The sequence below is a fragment of the Suricata suricatta genome, chromosome X (genome assembly GCF_006229205.1).
Source record: "Suricata suricatta isolate VVHF042 chromosome X, meerkat_22Aug2017_6uvM2_HiC, whole genome shotgun sequence".
Lineage (NCBI taxonomy): Eukaryota > Metazoa > Chordata > Mammalia > Carnivora > Herpestidae > Suricata > Suricata suricatta.
This window is the reverse complement of record NC_043717.1, coordinates 33,758,770-33,769,298: the sequence shown is the minus strand read 5'-3', so window position 1 is coordinate 33,769,298 and position 10,529 is coordinate 33,758,770.

Below are 10,529 nucleotides of genomic sequence, written 5' to 3'. Positions count from 1 at the left end.
ATAGGAGATGGGAAGGAAAAATAAGATAAAAAACAGAAAGGGAGGCAAACCATAAGAGACTTTTAAATGCAGAGAACGAACTGAGGTTTGCGGGAGGGGAGGTGGGTGAGGGGAAGGTTAAATGGGTGATGGGCATTAAGGAGAGCACTTTTTGGGATGATCACTAGGTGTCATGTAAGAGATGAATCAATGAGTTCTACTACTGAAGCCAAGACTACACTGTATGTTACCTAACCTCAATTTTTAAAAAAAATTATTTTTGAGAAAGAGACAGAGACAGAGACAGAGAGAGAGAGAGACAGAAAGAGACAGGGAGACAGAGGATCCCAAGTGGGTTCTGTACTGTCAGCAGGGAGCCCAATGTGGGGCTCAAACTCAAGAACTGCAGATCATAATCTGAACCGAAGTCAGTCACTTAACTCACTGAGCCACTCAGGCATGCAGGATTTTCTATATTTAAGATCATGTCATCTGTAAAGACAGATAGTTTTATTTCTTCCTTTCCAACCTTCCTTTTTCTTGCCTAATTGCCCTAGCTAGAATTTTTAGTACAATGTTGAATAGAAGTGGCAAGAGAAAATATAGTTGTCTTGTTCCTGACCTTAGGAAGAAATCACCTAGTATTTCACTGTTCTATATAGAGTGAGCTGTGGGTTTTTCATAGATATCCTTTACTGGTTTGAGGAAGGTCTCCCGTATTCTTAATTTGTCGAGTATTATTATCATGGAAGACTGTTGGATTTTGTCGAATGCTTTTTCTGTGTCTTTTTAGATGATCTTGTGGTTTTTGTTTCTAATTCTACTGACATGGTACTTTAAAATAACTTATTTTCAGGGACGCCTGAGTGGCTCAGTTGGTTAAGCGTTTGACTTTGGCTCAGGTCATGATCTTGCAGTTTATGAGTTCAAGTCCGGCATTGGGCTCTGTGCTGACAACTTGGAGCCTGAATCCTCCTTTAGATTCTGTCTTCCTCTCTCTCTGCCCCTCACTCACTCACAATCTGTCTCTCTCCTTCTCTCAAAAATAAATATTAAAGAAAATAACTTATTTTTAGATGTTAAACCAAGTTTGAATTCCTCTGATAAGTCCCACTTGGTCATGGTGCATGAGAGTTTTTATACGTTGTTAGATTCAGTTTGCTAGTAATTTGTTGATTCTTTTAGGGGGCAGTCTATATTCATAAGAAGGTTGGTGTGTAGTTTTCTTGTAATATATTTGTCTCATTTTTGTATCAGAATAATATTGGTGTCATAGGATGAGCTGGGAAGTGTTCCCTCCTCTTAAAGTTTTTGGAAAAGTTGATAAGGAATTGATATTAATTATTCTTTAAAATTTTGGTAAAATTCACTAGTGCAACCATCTGGGTCTAGGCTTCTCTTCATTGATAGTTTTTTTGATTATCAATTCATATCTTTACTTATTTCAGGTCTATTAACATTTTCCACTTCTTCTTGTTACCTTCTAAAAATTTGTTCATCTATGTTATTTAATTTGTTGGCATACAATTTTTCATAGCATTCTTTTATAATCCTTTTTATTTCTGTAATATCGATAGTAATGTTCCCTCTTTCATTTCTGATTTTAATAATTTGGGTTCTGTCTATTTCTTGGTCAATGGAGCTAAAAGTTTGTCAATTTCATTGAGGTCTTCAGGAACCAATCTGTAATTTTGTTGATTTTCTCTATTTTTCTATTTTCTATTTCATTAAATTATACTCTAATCTTTATTATTTCTGCTTGCTTTAGGTTTAGTTTGTTTTTTTATTTACAGTGTCTTAAGGGGGACATTTGTGTTATTGACTGATTTGAAATCTCTCTTCCTTTATAACATAGGCCTTTTACAGCTATTAATTTCCCCCAGTGCCCTGCTTTAGATGCATCTCATAAGTTTTGGTATGTTGTGCTTCCATTTTCATTCATCTCAAAGTATTTTCTAATTTCCTTTTTGATTTATTCATTGATACATTGGTTATTAAGGAGTATGTTGTTTAATTTCCTCTTATTTGTGAGTTTTCCAAATTTCTTTCACTTATTGATTTTCAAGAACATTCTATTGTGACTATAGAACATCCTTTTTATTATTTCAGTCCTTTTAAGTTGATGGAGATTTGTTTTATGGCCTAACATATGGTCTGTTTGGGGGAATGTTTCAGGTGTACTTGAGAAGAATTTATATTCTGCTATTGTTAAGTAAAGTGTTCTATGGGTATCTATTTTAAACTTAGCTGGCTTATTGTGCTGTTCAAGTCTTCTATTTCCTTGTTGATCATCTGCCAGTTAGATCTTTGGCCCAATTATTCTATCCATTATTTAATGGGAGCTATTGAAGTCTTCAACTATTATTGTTGACCTGAATATTGCCCTTTGATGTTTGTCAATTTTTGCTTCATGTATCTTGCATTGTTAGGTGCATATATGTTTATAATTGTTATACCTTCTAGATATATTAACCTTTATCATTACAAAGTATACAGTTTTATCTCTAGGATCATTCAAAAATATTTAAAGCCTATTTATTAGATATTAGTATAGTCACTCCAGGTTTCTTGTGGTTGCTGTTTGCACTGTGTATCTTTGTCCATCCTCTTACTTTGAAAGTATTTGTCTTTGAATCTAAATTGTGACAGCAGATATTTGGATCTTGTATTTTAATCCAGCTGACAATCTCTGCTTTTTAATGGATTATTCAAACCATTCACATTTAATGTTATCATTAATATAGCTAGAACCATGGCTGCCATTATACCTTTGGTTTTCTACATGTGTCATGTCTCTTGTTCATTTAGTCCTTGTTACTGCTTTCTTTTGCATTAAGTATTTTCTAATGTAACATCTTAATTACTTTAATGATTTTTTTTCACGTTTTTTAGTTATGTCCTTAGTGGTTGCTCTAGAGATGTCCCTATACACCTTAACTTATCAGAATTTATTTCAGCTTTATATAAACTTAATTTCAGTGAGATATAGACATGTTACTCCCATATAGCTCTATTTCATTTCCTCCTCTTTGTGCAATTATTGTTATATATATCTGAGTAACAAACCCAATAATACATTGGTGTAATTATTACTTTATATAATTTTATGAGAAGAAAGGAGAGCAAGTATATATTTATGCCATTATATTATAATCAAAATATATGAGTATATTAACCTTACTATTTACCCATTTCTAATTTGTCCCTATGGATTTTTGTTACTATATTGTGTCATTTCCTTTGTCCAATGCACCCTAGGTAATACACACTTCCTTTGTGCTATTATTGGCAAATATATTATAATTCTATATGTTATAGGCCTAGTAATACAATTACATACATATTTGTTTTATATACTTGCTTTTAAAATCAATTGAGAGAAGGAAGAAGAAATATGCATTTCTTCTATCTTCTATAATTACATAATTACTTTTACTGCTATTTTCAGTTTTGTTTGTGTGGATTCAAGTGACTGGGGTCACTTACCTGAAGAAATTCCTTTGACATTTCTTGTAAGAGTGGTGTTCTAACAATAAATTCTCTCAGTTTTTGCTTCTCTGGGAATGTCTTTATTTTGTCATTTTTGAACTATATCTAGCTGTGAACATACTGAACTTTTTGAACATATCTACCTTTACTAGGTATAGGATTCTTGGTAGACAGTTTTTTTCCTTTGAGCACTTTGTCATCCCATTGGTTTTTGGCTCTTATTGTTTCTGCTGAGACGTTAACTATCAATCTTATTGGGGTTTTCTTTTAAGTATGAGGCATCTTTCTCATATTGTTTTCAAGATTTTATTCCCGTCTTTCTTTGGCTTTCAGTAATTTTACTGTGAAACATCTGTCTATGGATCTTCAAAAGACCAAAGTTTATCCTAGCTGGAATTTGCTGAACTTCCTGGATGTAAAGGATTTTCACCAAACTTAGGAATTTTTCGAAGAGTATTTTTTTGAAGATTTTTTTTCTGCTCTTTTCTCTTCTCTCCTCCTGGTATTCCCATTATACTGATTTTGGTGTGCTTTAATGGTGGACTACAACTCTGAAATTTTTCTCATTTTCCTTCATTCTGTCTACTCTTTGTTCTTCAAATTGCATAGTCTCCATTGATCAATCTTTATGTTCACTAATTCTTATCCCAGTTCAAAGTTACTTTTGAGCTCCTCTAGTAAATTTCTCATTTCAGTTATTGTATATTCTTTTTTAGCACATGAATTTAATGCTACAAATCTCCCTCTAAGCAGTGCTTTTGCTGGATCTACAAATGTTGATAAATTATGTTTTCATTTTCACTTAGTGAAATGTTATTTAACTTTTAAAAAATGTTTATTTGTTTTTGAGTGAGAGAGAGAGAGAGTGCGTGCATGGAAGGGGCAGAGAGAGAGGGAGAGAGCAGACTCCACACTGTCAACGCAGAGCCCGATGTGAGGCTTGAACTCATGAACTGTGAGATCATGACCTAAGCTGAAGTTGGGCACTTAAGCGACTGATCCTCCCAGGCACCCCCAAAAATGTTTTATTTATTTAAAAATTATTTATTTATTTAAATAATCTCTACACCCAATGTGGGGCTTGAACTCATGACCTTGAAATCAAGAGTTGCCTGCTCCTCCAACTGAGCCAGCCAGACGTGCCTAGTTAAAAATTTTTTAATGTTTCCCTTGAGATTTATTCTTTGATCCTTGTGCTATTTAGAAGAATGTTAATCTCTACATATTTTATAATTTTCCAGTTACCTTCCTGTTATTGATTCTAATTTAACTCCACTGTTGTCTAAGAGTAGACAACATATGATTTCTATTCTTTTAAATTTGTTAATGTGTGTTTTATAGTCCAGAATATAGTCCGTCTTGGTGACTACTCCACATAAGTTTGAGGAGAGTGTGTATTCTACTGTCATTGGATAAAGTAGTCTATAGATGTCAATTATATCTAGTTGATTCATGGTACTGTTGAATTCAACTATGTTCTTACTGGTTTTCTGCAAGTTGAATCTGTCCATTTCTGATAGAGTTGAAGTCTTCAACTATGATAGTGGACTCATCTACTTCTCTTTGCAATTCTATTAGTTTGGGTCTCACATTGTGCAACATTCTATTGTTAGGCACTTGTTAAGGATTGTTTCATCTTTTTGGAGAATTGATCTCTTTATCATTGCATAACACCCTTCTTTATTCTTGATAATGTTCTTTGCTTTGAAGTTTATTCTGTCTGAAATTAATATAACTATTCTTGCTTCCTTTTTTTAAAGTTTACTTATTTAATCTCTACATCATCCAATATGGGGCTTGAATTCATGATGCTGAGATCAAGAGTTGCATGCTCTTCCAACTGAGCCAGTCAGGTGCTCCTCTGCTTTTTTATGATTAGTGTTAACATGTACATTTTCCTCCATCTGATTACTTTTAATCTATGTGTGTCTTTACATTTAAAATGGGTTACTTTATTTCTATTTTTAAATGTTATTATTTTTAAGTAATCTCTATGCCCAATGTGGGGCTCAAACTCATGACCCTGAGATCAAGAGTTACATGCTCTACCCATTGAGCCAGCCAGGCATCCCTAAAGTCTGTTTCTTATAGACATATAGTTGAGTCTTCGTTTTGATTCACACTGACAATCTCTTTTAATTGGCACATGTAGACCATTGACATTCCAAGTGATTATTGATATAGTTGGATTAATAATTACCATGTTTGTTACTATTTCCTATTTGTTGCCTTTTTTTGTTCCTATTTTTGTCTTCCACTATTTTTCTGCCTGTGATTAAAAAATGTTTTTTAAGTTTATTCATTTTGAGAGAGAGAGAGAGAAAGAGAGAGAGAGAGAGAGAGAGAGAGAATGAGTTGGGGAGGGGCATATAGAGAGGGAGAGAGAGTCAGCCTGCCATGGAACTCCATCTCTTGACTAAGATCATGACCTCAGTTGAAATCAAGAGTCAGATGCTTAACTGACTGAGCCACTCAGGTGCCCACGTCTGATTTTAATTGAACATTTTGTATAATTCCATTTTTTCTCCTTTCTTAGCATATTAGTCATACTTTTTTTAACTTTTTTTTTAGTGGTTGCCCTAGAGTTTGCAATATACATTTACAGCTAACTCAAATCCACTTTCGAATAACACTATGCCACTGCACAGGTCGTGTGAGTACCTTATAATAAGAAAATAATCCTAATTCTGCCCTCCCATCCCTTGTATCATTGCTGTCATTCATTGCACTTGCATGTGAGCTTACAGAAGTGTATATTTATACATATGATATATACATAAGCATACATAATCGAATATGTTGTTGATACTATTTTGATGAAACTGCTATTTGTTAGATCAGTTCTGGAACCTGGGGAGCCCACGATCAGCGTGCTGGCTGATTCAGTGAGGGCCTGCTCCCTGGTTCACAGACAGCTGTCTTCTCACAGTGTCCTCACATTGCAGAAGGGGAGATGGAGCTCTCTGGGGTCTTTTTTATAAGGGCACTAATCCCATTCTTGAGGGCTCCAACCTCTTGACCTAATCACCTCCCAAATGCCCCACCTCTAAATGCTATCACATTGGGGATTAGGTTTCAACATATGAATTTCGGGAGAGGACACATTCAGTCTACTACAGTCATTGTACCTTCCTTTCCATCTTTCAGCATGATTTCCTTTAGTTCTTTGAATATATTTATGACTACTTAGAAGGCTTTGTCTATTGAATCTGACATTTGATTGGTCTCACAGGCAGTTTCTGTTGCCTGCTTTTTTCCTGTGTTTGAATCACACTTTTCTATTTCTTCTCATGTCTTGTAATTTTTTGTTGAAAATTGGACATTTTATATAACATATTGTAGGAACTCTGGTATGGCTCCTCTCGCTCCTGGAGCTTGTTATTGTTGCTTGTTTGTTTGCGTAGTGACGGGGTGAATTATTTCCTCTCCAATGTGAAGCCTCGAATATTGCTCCTCAGAGGGCAAAGTCTTGGTTAGGAGCAGTCAGCCTGGGGTGAAAGTGGTTTTCGTAGGGCTCTCTTTGTCTCCCTGGTCAGACCCAGCTGTTAAGCTCCACTAATTGTTCGATGATTGCTCTATTGCTTTTAACAATGCCCCAGGGTATAAATTGCCCCAGAAACTGACTCCTTTAAATTCAGGCTCCTTTGCAGGGAGAAGGCTTGAGGTCGGTGTTTGAGTTTTTGTCTGACCCTAAGAGGGCTATTCTATCTGTCACATTCCTTGGTTCTCCTATAAACTAGTTGGCCTATGGTTTAGCTTATGTCTCTAATGAAACTACCAGTCTCCTAATTGCTTTTCACCAACACCTCCATTGTTTTTCTAAGCTTTCATAGGCTTGAATTTCCCTATAGTAATGTTTCCAATAAAGTTAGTTCCTTTGGGAAGAACTTCAGAGCTCTCAGAGCCTGCCTGTTCCTCAGAAAAATTTCTGAGTCATGGCTCCTTTGCTGGGGGCAGGGACAGTGGCATACTTTCTGAGTGATAAGCCTGCTTTAGGAGCTGGGCACTGAGCAGTGTGGTAGCCTCTGGCCTTCTTAGTTTCTCTCCCCCTGCATGAAACCTCTGCCCTATGAATAAGCTGGGGCAAGAGTGACACAGGGCCCAAGTATTCACAATGTACGACACCTGAAGCAAATCTTCTACCCAAGGATTGGGGACTACGTGGAAAACAGAAGACCTCAACCTCTCAACTATATGCACCTGGAACTTAGCCTCTGTCTCGGGTACCTAGAGGGTTGAATGATAAATACTGAAGTTCTGCTCCTCCTGGGAAAATTCACAAATGCACAAAAATTCAACAACACAATGCTGAACAACCCATAGGTCAAAGAAGAAATCAAAAGGAAAGTTTTTTAAAAATCTTGAAACAAGCAAACATGGAAATATGACATGCCAAAACCTGTGGAATGCAGCAAAAGAAGTTCTAAGGGGGAAGTTTATTGCAATAAATGCCTACATTAAGAAAAAAGAAAAATCTCAAATAATCAACCTCATTTTACATCTCAAGGAACTAGTAAAAGAAGAGCAAATGTTAGCAGAAGGAAGGAAATAAAAAAGACAAGAGCAGAAATAAGTAAAATAAGTGACACACACACACACACACAAAACAATAGAAAGCACAAAACTAAGAACTATTTTTTGAAAAGACAAACAAAATCAACAAACTTTTAACTATAGTAACCAAACAAAAAGAAAACTGAAATAAATAAAATCAGAAATTTAAGAGAAGACATTACAATGGATACACAGAAATATAATGGACCATAAGAAACGTTTATGAACAATTATATGCCCCTAAATTAGGAAACCTAGAAGAAATACATAAATTCCTAGAAATATAACCTATCAAGATTGGATCATGAAGAAAGAGAAAATATGAGTAGACCAATAATGAGTAAGGATATTGATTGATTCAGTAATCAAAAACTTCCTGGGGCGCTGGGGTGGCTCACTCAGTTGAGCATCTGACTTTGGCTCAGATCATGATCTCATGGTTCCCGGGTTCAAGTCCCACATTTGGCTCTATGCTGGCAGCTCAGAGCTTAGAGCCTGCTTCAGATTCTGTGTCTCCCTCTCTTTCTGTCCCTCCCCACTCACACTCTATATCTCTCTCAAAAATAAATAAACATTATAAAAAATCAAAACAAAACTTCCTAACAAGAAAAGCCCAGGACCAGGTGAATTCTACCAAATATATGAAAAAAAATTAATGCCAATCCTTAACAAACTCTTCTAAAAAATTGATGAGAGAACACTTCCAAACTCATTTTATGAAGCCAGAATTACCTTAATAAAAAGCCAGATATGGATTCCACAAAAACAGAAAACTATAGGTAAATCTCCCTGATGAATATAGAGGCAAAAATTCTCAACAGAATACTAGCAATCTGAATTCAGCAGCACATTAAAAGGATAACACATCATGATCAAGTGGGATTTATCCCTGGGATACAAGGATGGTTCAATATATGCAAATCAATTAATGTGATACATCACATTAACAAAATTAATGATAAAATCACATAATATCTCAAAACATGCAGAAAAAGCATTTGACAAAAACTTTCATGATGAAAACTTTCAACAAATTACACATAGAAGGGATGTACATCAACATAATAAAGGGCATACATGACGGACCTACAGGTAACATCAATGGTGAAAGGTTGAAAGCTTTTCCTTTAAGATCAGATACAATGTAAGGGTGTCCACTCTTGACATTCCTATTCAACATAGTAATAGAAGTCCTAGTCAGAACATTAAGGAAAAAGAAAAAAGAAATAAAAAGTATCCAAAATGGAAATGAAGAATTAAAATAGTCTTTGAAGATGACATAATCTTACAAAAAGAAAATCCCAAAGAGTCTCTCTCTCTCTCTCTGCTCCCCCACTCTTTCTCTCTCAAAATAAATAAATAAATTTTAAAAAGTTAAAAAAAAGAAAATCCCAAACACTACTAAAGAACTTCTAGAACTAATAAACAAATTCAGTAAAGTTGCAGGACACAAAATCAATATAAAAAAATCAGTTGTGTTTCTATATGCTAATAATGAAATATCTTAAAAAGAAATAAAGAAAACAATCCCATTTACAATAGCATAAAAAATAATACAATACTTAGGAATAAACTTCATCAAGAAGGTGAAAGATCTGTAAGATGAAAATTATAAGACTTTGATGAAAGAAATTTAGAAACACAAATAAATGGAAAGATATACTCTGTTCATGAGTTGGAAGAACTAGTATTGTCAAAATGTCCATACTACCCAAAACAATCTGTAGATTCAGTGCAATCCATAGATTCAGTATAATCCCTATTGAAATTCCAATAGCATTTTTCACAGAAGTAGAAAAAACAATCCTAAATTTCAGACAGAACCACAATGGACTCTGAATAGCCAAGCAATCTTAAGAACGAACAAAGCTGGAGGTATCACACGGCTTGATTTCAAAATATATTACAAAGCTGTAATAATCAAAACAGTATGGTACTAGAATAAACACAGACACACAGGAGCACCTGGGTGGCTTAGTTGGTTAAGCATCCAACGCTTGATTTTTGGTTCAGGTCATGATTTTGTGGTTCATGAGTTTGAGCCCTATGTTGGGGTCTCAGTGACAATGTGGAACCTGCTTGGGATTCTCTCTCTCTATCTCTCTGCCCCTCCCCTGCTCTCCCTCTCTCTCTCTCTGTCAAAATAAATTAAAAAACTTAAAAAAACAAAAAACAAAACCAGACACACAGACCGACAGAACAGAATCAAGAGCCCAGAAATAAATCATGTATATACAGTCAACTAATATTTGATAAGTGAGCCAATAATACTCTATGGGGAATATTTGAGATTCCTCAAAAAATTAAAAATCAAATGTCCAGGGACACCTGGTGGCTCAGTTGGTTAAGCATCCAACTCTTCATTTCGGCTGGGGTTGTTATCTCATGGTTGGTGAGTTCAAGCCCCCCATCAGGCTTCTCACTGACAGTGTGGAGCCTGCTTGAGATTCTCCCTCTCCCTCTCTCTCTGCCCCTCCCCTGCTGGCTCTCTCTCTCTCTCTCAAAAT